Below are 13,082 nucleotides of genomic sequence, written 5' to 3'. Positions count from 1 at the left end.
CCCCGCCGGGCTGCGGGCGCGCGCGGCGGGGGGCGCGCGGGGCTGTCCGGGGAGGGACCCCTGGGGCTCTCGGTGCCCCGCGGGCGCCTGCTCTCCGCCGGCCTACAGCCCTTGATCGGCGCGCTCCGGGCTGAGGCTGCACTTTTATGTCTCTGCGCCCCAGGCTGCGACCAAGCGTCTCCGCCGACTGGGGAGCGCGGCGTCCCCGGCGGCGACCGTGACGCGCTCTGGCTCCGCCAGCTGCTCGGCGGCGCCCCCACCCGAGCGCGCGCCCCCACTCGCGACGGAAACTCCCGCGGGGCGATCAAGCCCGGTTCCTTCCCTAAAGCGCATTTGTCTGCTCGGGTCCTGCTTAAGCCTCGCTCCTGTGAGGCGCGCAGGCGGAGGGCGCCCTGGGCGAGTTGGCACTGTGGGCGCCCCCCGCAAACGTCTAGTGTGCCTGCTCCAGGGCCTCCCTGTTCGGTGACCCGATAAATCCGCCTGGTTTGTGTCCGAGCCTCAGCCCTTGCGCGGTTCCAACACTGAGGTGGAGCCCCGAGTGCCGGTGGTTCTGGAATCAAGGCTGACAGTGAAACAGGTGTTAGGGTTCCTCCAAGACCCTTCAGGGGCAGCCTTCAGTGTGCTGAGGGGCTTCCGTTTTCTTTCCTTCAACTCACTCAGACTTTGGAGGCTTTGTTTTTTAAGGAAACTCTTCAAAGCAGGAAACTCTAATGACAGGATCAAAAAATCCGAAGACATAGTAGCCATGTGCCCACTTCTCCGCTCACTGAGTTTTCTGCCACAGAAGTTTTGTAGCTGCAGTCAGGGATGTTATGCATGTGACTTTTTTATTCCCCACCCACTTTTCCAGGAAATCTTGATGTGGTGCTCACCTGTTTTTACTCCCATTGTGAGGTTTCTCCCACTCACCCTGCCCCTCCACTCACAAAACTGATCCTGTGGGATCAGGCGCAAATCCCAGCTGCGTCACTGCTTAGCAGTGGCCGGGGACCCCTGGATGGGTCTCCCACCAAGCTGCACTCTGGTACTCAGGTGCAATAATTAGCTGACTATTTGTAACACTCCTTCACCCCTATTCTAATGGTAAATCCCAGGTACACTCTTTCCGTTGTTACCTCACCCCACTGAGCAGTGCCGTTGGACTGGGACTCTACCAAATGACTCAGGCCTGGGCGTCCACTTGGCCCAGGGGACAGCCTGCACCTTTGTCCCACTTAAACCCTGGAGAACAGGCCCTTCCCACCAAAGTCCTCTTTTCCCACCAGGCCACGAGGAGAAGCACAGCCATCTCTCACTCTGGAACTCTTCCAGGAAAGTTAGACATCAGCATTTGCACCCCTCAAGCTCCAGGGACACAGGACACTCTCCCCTATTCCCAAGTAATTAGAAAATGGTTTAAGTGTCACCATAGTAAAATACAAAGTGTACTTATCTAGGTGTGAGGGAGTCAGGAAAGTCTTTCCAGAGGAAATGACACTTTAGCTCAGTTCTGAGGGACCAGCAAGAGACAGTTAGGTCACTGAAGGAGGAGACAGAGGGAGGAGATGGAGTACGTCGTAAGGAGGGAATCATGCTACCTGCAAAGACAGGACTGTGGATACAAACATGGCACATTCGCCAAGGGCAGGAGTGTGCAGAAGAGAGCACGCTCTGCAAGGTGAGTGGGGAGAGCGGCCTGAGCGAGAGGAGCCTCACCAGTTTTGAAATCCTCAGAAGGATCTGAAGGATTTGCAGAGGGCAATGGGAAACCACAGAAGGGCTGTAAGTAGAGACTGACAAGGTCAGATTTGCCTTTCAGAATGAACACGCTAGCAACTTAACGGAAGACAGAGGAGCGGGGCTTGAGGCAGGAGGTTTGAAGGCTAAGTAATCCAGGGGAGGAGGTGAGACCGAAATCAAGGTGCTGGCAAGGGGGACAAGCAGGGTTGACAGAGACTGAAGGGAGGAATCAAGAAGATTGCTGAACCCAGCCAGGTGTGGCTCAGCGGTTGAGCATCAACCTAGGATCCAGGAGATCACCATTCAATTCCCGGTCAGGGCACAGGCCCGAATTGCGGGCTCGATCCCCCGTGGGGGGGGTGCAGGGGGGCAGCTGATCAATGACTCTCTCATCGTTGATGTTTCTGTCTCTCTCTCCCTCTCCCCTCCTCTCTCTGAAATCAATAAAGATATATTTAAAAAGAAGATTGCTGAGTTTTCAGTTTGAAGTCAAACACGAAAGACCTTCCTTTGCCCTCAGCCCCTCCTAGAGCTTTTAGCCTGCCTCTCTCCATTATTTCATCAGCAAGTTCAAAGAAGTCCTCTCCTGCCTCGTTTTTCACCTTGCATTCACCCTCTAGGCAACTACGTCTGGGGTAAGAGGATGGGAGCAGAAGTCGTTTCTGCTGAGGGACCTGGCAGGTCCCGTAGAATTATGTGGTTGGAAAAGGGGATTATGTGACTGATCCCGGGAGAAGGGACAGGGGTGCCAGGCAGATGAAATAATAGGTATTTAGCTACAGGCAATAAATCAAGAGATGCTATAAACATGTAACTTGAGAGGATAGGTTTGATGCTTCACCAAGATGACTTAGCGTCAACCAGGGGAGGCGAGGTCATGGAGGAGGAGGGATATGATGGTAATTTAGAAAACAGATTCGTGGTTACCTGCCTTGTGCTCAGTGTCGAGAAAGAATGTATTGGCAGAAGACACTAGTCAGCATCGAGCACAAAGAAAGAAATCAAAGGTCAGTAGGCATGGTCTGGACCACTTAGCTAGTGACCCGGCTTTGATTCCTCGCTCACCATGCCCATCTGGTGGGTGTGAGGGCCAGGTGCCTGGAACTTTCTCTAGGAAAGATGAGGTAACATATTTTAGCTCATAGCTTTCTGCAGAAGCAAATCCTGAGACACAGATTCTTGTGCAAGGATTTATTCAGAGGGGAAGGCAAGCACCAGTAGGGGAATGGAAAAGTTAGACAGGGAGGGAAGGTGGAGCAGGTGGACCAGCAAGGGGAGTGCGCTGTCAGACCAGCTGCCACTGTGGGTGACTGGTACTTAATCCTGCTGGGAAAGCCAGTGTAAGCAAACACATCAGGCATGCAAGGCAGTGAGGGAGGGAGCTGGGAGAGCGACACACCGACTCCTGTCAATCACTGGTTGAAGGCTGCTCCCGGGGGTATGATAATTCTCCTACACTTCTGGCTTGCCAAGCAGGCAGCTTAATTTCACAGGAGAGAGAAGGCGCTCAGGCCCATAAATACTGGTGCTGGCAGCTGGCAGCTGGACTGGAGTGCTGAGGGGTGAGGGAGTGCTGACAATATCCAAGGTTAGACAGAGTCTAGAATCACTTCCCCTTTCCCTTCCCCAGGCACGCAGTTCTCTGCTCAGCCCAGGCCCCCTGAGTTCCCAGCCCGGCTCACTGTGCCCAATGTATCCTGAACTGCTAGAGCAATCCAGAGCTCAGTGAAACCAGAACACCCCCCCACCACCACCACCATCAGCCCCACACTAAGACTAAGTTACTGAAAGAAATTCCTCCCTCAGAGGCTTCGCTGGCCCTGTGACATGACCGCTGTTATCACTAAGGAGATCTGGGGAGACACAAAGCCACTCTTACAGAATGAAGCAGCTCCTTCTTTTGTGCCTTCTGAATGAAACCAAGGACACCGTGTGCAGTCAGTGTGAGCCAAATAGTAATTACACCGGGCTGGGCAAGAGTAGGCTTACAGTGGTGAGTACTCGAAACACGGTTTATTCTTGTATTATTTATTATTGTATTATTTATTTGTATTACCACTGTAAACCGACTTTTGCCCACGCCTGTATTTCTGTCTTCGATAATAGTCACACATAATGAACACACCAGAGAAGAGAGTTAATGTATAGCTCTTTCAAATGAACTTGAAACAAGAAAAGAAAAATGGTAAATCACTTCGCAAATATAATGAAAATTAGACAAAGAATTATAAAACAATAATATCACACAGAGACCTCAGAAAGAGGTGTCTCTGAGAGCCTCACCATATGGACATTCCTCACACCATAAGCAATTGCTACTTTGACACCAATATTGTTTCCTGGAAAGTTATAAACCACCATACCCACGATTCTTCTCTGGTGTCAGTCACAGTGACAGAGGGCAAGAAAGAGCAATTAGCACCATGCCAGGCACACAGTAGTCACTCAAAGTTTGTGTCCACGGCAAAAGTGTATTGTGGCACTTGACTTACAAATGAACCAAGTGAGCCCGAAGTAGACAGCATGGCTGCAGATATTCCCAAATGCAGTAAAAACACAAAGTGCGTGGGCAGGTTATGCTGGGAGTTGGTCCTCTCTCCCACCCAGGGCCATAAAAACCTCTCTTCATTCTTTAAGATCCCGTTCAAGTGGCGTCTCTCCTGTGAAGACTTCCCCTCCCCTTGACGCCACGATCCCAGAACAAGCAGCCAGTGTCCCCAAATCTACTCATTCCGAAGTGCTCCCATAACATGCGATGCGATCCCTGGGGTTGCCCTCCCCTCGTTGTACTCGGTTTGTGACTTATCTGCAGTCTCTCCCTCTAAGCTGTCAGCTCTTCCAGGCCGGGAATGATCTTATTTCTAATGTGACCGCCCAGAGCCTACTCAGTCCGCACGAGGGGAAGTGGCAGAATCTTGGCAGAGACATTGCACCTGGATTCAGACAACCCAGGACACAAGTCTTAATTCAGAATACTCATTTTTCCATCTAGTAGGATCCTGGGGCATATCTGAATTTTAATCATTTAAAATTATATAACCCCCTCAAATTCTGACCTCAATATAAAACCTACTTTCTGTGAAAACTGTATTTTCTGGTTTTGTTGCTGGTTAAGCACTTAAAATGAAGATTTTTTCATTAGATCTCTGAGGGGGCAAAGAGATGACAATACGGTTCCTCTAATAGGTAGAACCATGAAATTAATGTTGCAAGATTTGCTGAAATCCTACAGGTTGAGTCATATTTCTTAGCACCATCTGTAATTCTATGTTTTTAATTGCCATTGAGCTATTTTTCCACTTCTCTTTTATTTCTACTTTGTGCTTTGCTTCAAATCAGATCCTCAGAAAGTGAAAGAAGATAATTAAGCATGATATTTAAGCCACTTGATTAATACTTCATCTTACTGAGGAGGGAATGATTAGTGGGTGTGTGTTTTTAAGAATGCCAAGTGAAAAATTCTGTTAAGAGATATTTCTAGACAGTGTCTCTGCTCCGCAACTCATTCTCACTGGATGTAAGCAGTAGCTATCATCCATCTTACACTGTTTTGAAAAATGCTTTAATAAGATTTTTCTTGAATTACCACTTGAGACCATTCGTTTTGAGCACACACACAAAAAGGGGGGGGGGGTGCTGTCTTTTCTTATTAATTTTACACTGACTTCTATTTTATAAAGTTCATGCTCTGATAATAAAGACAAATTCTGGCAATTACAGTTGAAATTTCAGCTTGCAGGCAACGGAGCAGAGGAAGCCTGTGGTGTTTGAAATATAGTGATCATACCTCTCTGAGGAAAAAGGCTACACAGGGAAGTAAACAAGTGGGATCTGAATGTAAAAGTCAGATCTTGACCAACCAGACTATTTTTTAAAAATACCATTAAAGAGTCACGCGCTCACTCCTCCAGGATGGTGGCCACGAAAGACGCTGTGACTTAGGGGAAGTGGCAGCAGGGACCAGGCGGGGCCTCCAGCCAGGGCTTCTGGAGGCTGCATTTGTGGGAGACGCAGAGTCCCCCCGAGAAGGCCTGCGGGTGAGGCTGCGGTGCCCTACTGAAAAGCGGGAGCAAGCACCGCAGCTATGAGTTTATGGAGCCCAGCCCTGCTCAGGAGAGGAGGCTGAGAGGCCGGGTTCCTGAAATTAGCCGGCTGTAGAAATTCTGAAACACACGCAGCAGAAACAGGCCACGGTCCACGGGGCCCAGAGTCTGCCTGGCAGGTAACCTGGGTGCGAAGCTCGGGCCCTCTGCCCATGCGGAGCGCCTGCGGGGGGCTCAGGCGATGCCACACTGGTGACGCTCAGGGGGCTGGAAAAGATGTGTCCACTGCCACACAGCACCTTGATTCCTCGGGGAAGACCTTGCCTTTCTCCGAGATCATTTACTGCCACAGAAGTCAATATGGCCAAGTTTTATAACTGGGACATCAAAAGAAGAGACTGAGGTGATTCTACCAAGAACAAAGCATGATGCCGGCAATGAAAAGTGTGGTTCAGTTTGCCACGCGTGTCCTTTTAAATACTCCAAAGTTTCTCCTTAAAGGTTGGCATAACTTTGAATGATTTTTTTTAACAGTAAGAATGATAATTATAACTTTTAAAAAAGATAAACATTTTATTTGGTATATGTACTGGCGAAGCGAGCACAATCGTTATAGTTATTTATAAAAGCAAAATTAGTTTCAAATATTTTATGGAATTAGCAGTATTTTTTTCACATTTCCAACAAAGTAAACGCTGCTTTTGCTTTTATTTTTAAATTGTTGAGAGTATTACAGATGTCCCCTTTTCCCCCCATTGCCCCCTCCACCTGGTTCCTGCCCTGCCCAAGGTCTTCACTGCCCTATTGTCTGTGTCCATGGGCTACGCATATATGCATATAAATCCTTTGGTTAATCTCTTCCTCCCGCTCCCCCCTTCCCTCGAGATCCCTCAGTCTGTTCCATGTTTCCATGCTTCTGGTTCTATTTTGTCAGTTTATTTTGCTCATTAGATTCCATATATAAGTGAGATCATGTGGTACTTGTCTTCCTCTGCCTGGCTTATTTCACTTACATAATATTGCTGTCCCAAAGGGTAAGAGATCCTTCTTCTTTACAGCTGCTTAGTATTCCCTGGTATAAATGTCCCACAGCTTTTTATCCACTCATCTACTGAGGGGCACTTGGGCTGTTTCCAGATCTTAGCTACTGTAAATAACCTGCTATGAGCATTATTTTGTTTGTTTGTCTGCTTGTCATAAGAAAAGGCTTAGCTAAAATGACTAAAACTGATGTGTGCAAAGAGGCTGAATTCTGAACATGTTAGCACAATCTACTTTTTCTTTATTGGCTAACGGTACTCCCACTTGATGTGGTTAAACCAGTTTAGAGGAAGGAAAAAGTCAGTTTCAATATTTGCAAACTAGTTTTTCTTTGGTACATGTGGTGCTTTATGGTCCTCTGTTGCCATTATTTGTCTTATGTAAATGGAGTTTCATAAATTGCTGCTTAACCAATAACTATTTATTATAATATTCTGTACTTTTCAAAAATCGATCATTTGCCTTCCTAGCTTTAAGAGGGCTATTGAGACAACACTTTTTCTTACTCCCTCTAAGTGCACAGAGTCTTTGCAATGCCAACATAAGGGAGATTTCAGCCCACACTCTTGGCTAAGGTGATTTTGTATTGCTTCATAGTTCTCCAAAGCAGCTGAACAGGACTATTAAGATACATATAAATCTGCAATGGTTGAAAAGGCTTGAGGTTTTTTATTCATGATAAAACCTCACAGGAATAGAAAATCCCCATGGAAAGCTGGTAGTGGGTAATACAGATTCTGGTAAAAACACAAATGTATTATTTCATCTCCATGTAGTAAAAAGTTTACTTATACAATGTTTTATACTTGTATTTCATGATATTAAAATAGTGGAGTTAAAACTGGGGGGAAAAATACCATTAAGGATATCATAAAGCCTGAAATTAAGTCCAGAGTCATAAAATCTACATTGTGTGAGAAAACCGCCTGCACCATTTATAGTATTCCTAGAAATCTAATTGCTAAGTAAAAGATCTTAGCAGCAAGTAACTTCTGGCAAGGCTGTGTGCCCCAGCCTGGGTCTGACGGTTCACCCTGAGCTAACCTCCACCTCAGCCTTTTTTTACACCATATAACAATTATTTACACCAGCCTCTCCCCATTAGGCTGAGCTCCCTTGAGTGCAGCACTCTGCTCTTTCATCTTGTAAACCAGGCCTAGCATGGTGCCTGGCACAGAGCAGGCTCTTACTAAATATTTAATGCATGAAAACTTAATTATTAAAGGTTTTTTTTAAGGCAAAAATTCCAAAGCACTCAGAACGAAAGCAGAGCTGCTCTTTCATCATCACTCCTTGACAACAGAAGTACCTCTAATAAACACAACTGGCTGAGTCCTGCCTGCGGTAGAAGCTTAGGAAATAAATTTACCAAGCCAGCAGTCTGACTTTCTCTCTGCCAGTGATCTGACACATAATCAGAAATTGTCATCCAGGTTACATCAGCTCAGTTGGCTGATCAGAACAGTGACACATTACTGACAGTGACAATAAGGGACCTGTTACAGATAAAGATGGACTATAGTCCTCTGTAAACTACCTTTTTTTCTAAGTATAAATAGTATTTGTAAAATAACACAAAAGAACATAAATAAGAAAATAAAAACCACCACAATCCTGCTACTAACATTTTTGTGTGTTTCCTTTAAATCTTTTCACATAATTGAAATGAGATGTTATCAGTTTTGTGTTCTGCCTAGATTATTCTGAAAGCATTTTCCATGTTACTAATTTTTTTCTCAAAAACATCCCCTTTAATGGGTCTCATGGGATGCTAGAGCATCACATATTTTTCACAATAATACTTGCTTGATGAAATCATATTTTTACATAAATATTTTTAGACTTTTTATATGGAAATATAGTATAATAAACCCACATCTATCCATTCTCCAGCTCCAATCCATTTCCCCTCCCCAGCCCAGGTTATTTTGAAGCAAATTTCAGACATTATATAATTATATCATTTAACTTGATATTGATATAGAGTACATTATATATAATATATAGAGAGTATATTATATATACTCTATTTTTTTAAATCAAATAGTCAGTTGTACATAAATCTTTGAACACATTTCTGATTCTCTCCTTAGGGTAGAGTCTAAAAAATAGAATTCCAGGTAAAAGAGATGAAAATGTCTTAAAGCTCACAATAATTTTGCCAGATTGCTTGCAAAAAGGATATATCCATTTATACTCCCACTACCAGCCTGAAAGCACCTGTTTCACCGCTCTCACCACACCTAGTCATTTACTTGATTTTTTGAAATGCACTGTAAAAGGCTTCTTTCGATGACTTTTAGGGTTTAAAAACCTTCACCATCTCAGCCCATATAGCCATGTGACTAGTGCTGGTCCGTCTCTGAACAACTGCTTCCTAATTCAGGAGATACGAACACTTACCTCATAGGATTTTGTGGTGATTGATTAAGATACCATAAGCACTGCTTATGAAGTGTTTAGCACAGTCCTGGCTGCAAAAAGAGTTCAATAAATGGTCTATTTCTTTTAGACTGAAAGTTCCATGAGGTCATGTCTATTATGGGGTTTTTTTTGGGGGGGGGTTGGAAGGCTGCTTTTGCTTAGTGCCTGATACATAGCTGGCACTCAATATTGAATGAATGAAAGAATTCTATTTTGATAGTTAAAAACAGTATGTTATTTAAGTTTAATTTAATTACTAATAAAGTCTTTGGCTTATTAGCTGTTTGCGTTTCCAGTCTGTCATTTTTTAATTCATGTCCTTTGGCCATAGAACAAGGCAATTTGTCAATTTTTACCAAGTCTTTAAGTATGACCACACTCTATGTCCAGAAAGTTCACATGTAATAATTTATCTTAAAGAAACAAAATAGCTATATTCATATATATGTATATATATATATATTACATATTACTTATATATTTTTTTCTTTATGCTGTTTAATATTTTTTGAACTTCCTAGAATTTTTTTTATAATCAGAAAAAAAATAGTAAATGTGATTTGGGGGAAAAACAAAACATAGAAACACTTCCTGTGGGAGATCACTATTAAATAGATTTTTTGTTTGCTGGACACATTACACATACTAAATCAATCCTGAGAATCCCAGCTGACACCCACTCTCAGTCCATCATCTCATAGATTTTATCTAAACCAATTGGAAGCCATTTACATTTTCAATATTCTCAAGTCCTTGGTCAACGGGTCACCCATATTGACCACCCATTGTTTAATATGAACCCCTGTAGCCCTCTGAAAATATTTCTCTCCAAAGGAAAGCCTTCCTCCTGGGTTCACCCTGCCTGCCAACCCCCCTCCTATCACCTTTCTTTATGATCTAAGGATAGAAAACAATTTTCTCAAACAGAACACAAAACATTAACCATTAATCATTGCTAAACTGGACTCCATTAAAATTCTGAATTAAAGACATAAGAAGTGAAAACATTTCTACTGGTGGAAACATGAGATTGTACCTAGACAATCCTAGAGCGTCAAAGATACAAGACATTTAGACAACAGAGTTCAATAAGTTAGGATATAAAATGAATGCGCAAGAATAGCTTTCATATGTAAAAATAATAACCAGTTCAGATATAACGGAAGAGAAACATTCTAATCACAGTAGGAACATAAAAGACAAAGTATGATTAAATTCCAAAAGTGTTCAAAACCTCTGTGAAGAACACATTAAAACATTTCCGAAACACAGAAGACTCGAACAAAAGTCAGGACATCCTTTGTTCTTGGACAGGGCATCCTTATGTCAGTTCTTGCGAATTTATACATTTAATGCAATCCCAATAAAAATACCAAAAAGCTTTGTTGTTGCTGGAGCTAGGAACTGATACTAAAGTTCATTTGGAAAAGTAAACATAAAAGAACAGCAAGGAAAACATTGAAAATGAGAAATTACGAGGGGTGATTAGCCCTACCAGACATTAAAACACACTGCGCAGCCTCTGTAGTTAAACCTGTGAAGACAGAGCAGTGGAGCGGACGGGGGTGAAAACCATAGAGGAGGGAGGAAGATTTGAGCACACATTTTCAATGGTTTTGCTGCATCCGATTTCTGGAAGTATGTTAATGTTCTACATATTCAAAAAAATAAAATTAAATCCTAGACTAGAAGGGAAAACATGCTGTGTAAGGGGAATACTGGGACAACTGGAAAAAAAATTGGAATGTGGACTGTAAAGTAGTAAATCAGTGTGAAATTTTCTGAAATTGGTAACTATACTGGTGTTATGTAAGAGAATATCCTTGTTCCTAGGGAACATATGCTGACATATCAAGGAGAAAAGGAGAATTAATTGTTCTTTGCAACCTACTCTCAGAAGAGTGAAAAAAATGTGTGTGTATATGGATATGTAACATATCCACACATAGAATTTTTAAAATGACAAAATGTTAAAAATTGGTGAATTCCAGTAAACGTAAACACTTCCCTTCTTGCAAATTCTCCATAAATTCAATGATTTCAAAATTAAAAGTTTAAAAAACAGAGTCTTGTTTTAAAGCACTACTTTAGAACTTGGAAAATAGGGATGATAAACCCCAGGGGCCTTCAGCTATGTCTGTGATGGATGGGTAGATGGGCTGGCTGATTTCAGTATTTGTGGTAAGACACTCTACTGAATGTCAAACAGATGCCTTCATCTCATGAGCCCCATTTCTAGGCTATCACAGGACCAACAGAAATGCAATTGAGCCTCTCATTCTATTACGCAATGGCTTTTTGCCTCTAGCAATTTGGCCTAGGTCCAAACACACCCCACAATCAGTTCTAATGCATTACTAGGTAGACTAGAGTTACATGTATCAGCTTATAGTGGAGAAAATGCAGATTTTTAAATATCACAAACAAAACTCTTGAAACTAAGCAGGCCACTGTGCGACAAGGGTACTTCACTCCTGTTGGGCATCTGCACATGAATCATCGAGACAGCACAGTGGCTCTAAGAAGCAGAAGACTGGGACTGGGGCCAACCAGCCTAATATCCACTGCATTTGTTTCAGCTAATCAACTATTATGTGCAATCAATGGCTACCCTTTGAAAATCACTTTACTACTTCTGACGTCAAGGCACACAGATTAAATATTCAATAACCCAAACTGTGTGATGACATTGAAATTACATATTGGAAAGCAGTGCAATTACCCCTCAAAACAGACAATGACTGTGCAATTAAAAGCAGATGTGGAAAATGAGAGTCAAGGTAAACACCAAGGTGAACATATATATATATATACCTTGATATGGGGACTAAAATATTTGACTATACAATTTGGGGTTCTAATTCAACAATTTTTGTTAATTGTCATGCCGAAAGTAATTGGAGAACTATGAACCTAACTGTTGAGAGGTTATGTCTGGGGAGAGGATTACAGGGAAAGATCCATGTTTTGATGCATATTTCAATGTCTGAATTCTGAAGACTCTGTATTGCCCATAGAATTTAAAAGCAACTAAAACCAGATTTAGTGACCGGTCTTGGTAAAGATACACAAATATGTGTGGCAATAGCAAGCTAGGTGAACTGGCTCTCAGGGATCAAACTACAATTCTAGTATTTTCAGATCTATCTAATAAACATGAAGTTCAAAAACATTAAAAGGGAATGAGATAAGCAAATGATGAAATGTGAACATTTTTCATTCAAGAAAAATTCATGGAAGCTCTTTGGATTCAAAAAAGACAAATCTTTATTCTATAAAACTTTTATAATAATCTTAATGGTAGTTATCTTTAAAAATACCACAAAATATTATGGGTTAAATATATGATAGATACAAAAAAAGACATCAGATTACACTGGGGGAAAGATATTTTTAAATATAGTACATTTCACCAGAAAAATTTTTACAATGGGTGACTTTTTAATTCAACTTTTCAAATAACGGGTGTTTCTCTTTATTAAAACAAAAAACATTTTCTTCTTGAACCTATTTTATATGTAAAATTTATCAAACTGGCAATTCCCTCAGTAACAGGCTGAGCCAGGTGAAATAGGTAAAGCATAGTTCATAGATTAGGCTAGTTTCGGTATTACGGCATAGGGAGAGTATTATTGCATAGGTTCCAAATTTATTGCAAAACTACACTAACTTCTTTAGATTTGCAGTTGTATCATCCTATCTGCCATCTAAGGGTGGAAGCACCACCTTGTGGCAAAAGTAAGAGCTTCTGAATTACAGAAGTCAAGGCGCTTACTCAGAGGGGACTCACTCAGCGGGCTTCCAGACACAGTGATGGCCTATTTCCTGAGCTGTAGAGAAGCCATGAGTGCTTAC

The sequence above is a fragment of the Miniopterus natalensis genome, chromosome 11, assembly GCF_054644295.1.
Source record: "Miniopterus natalensis isolate mMinNat1 chromosome 11, mMinNat1.hap1, whole genome shotgun sequence".
In the NCBI taxonomy this organism is placed as follows: Eukaryota; Metazoa; Chordata; class Mammalia; order Chiroptera; family Miniopteridae; genus Miniopterus; species Miniopterus natalensis.
This window is presented reverse-complemented; position numbering follows the sequence as displayed.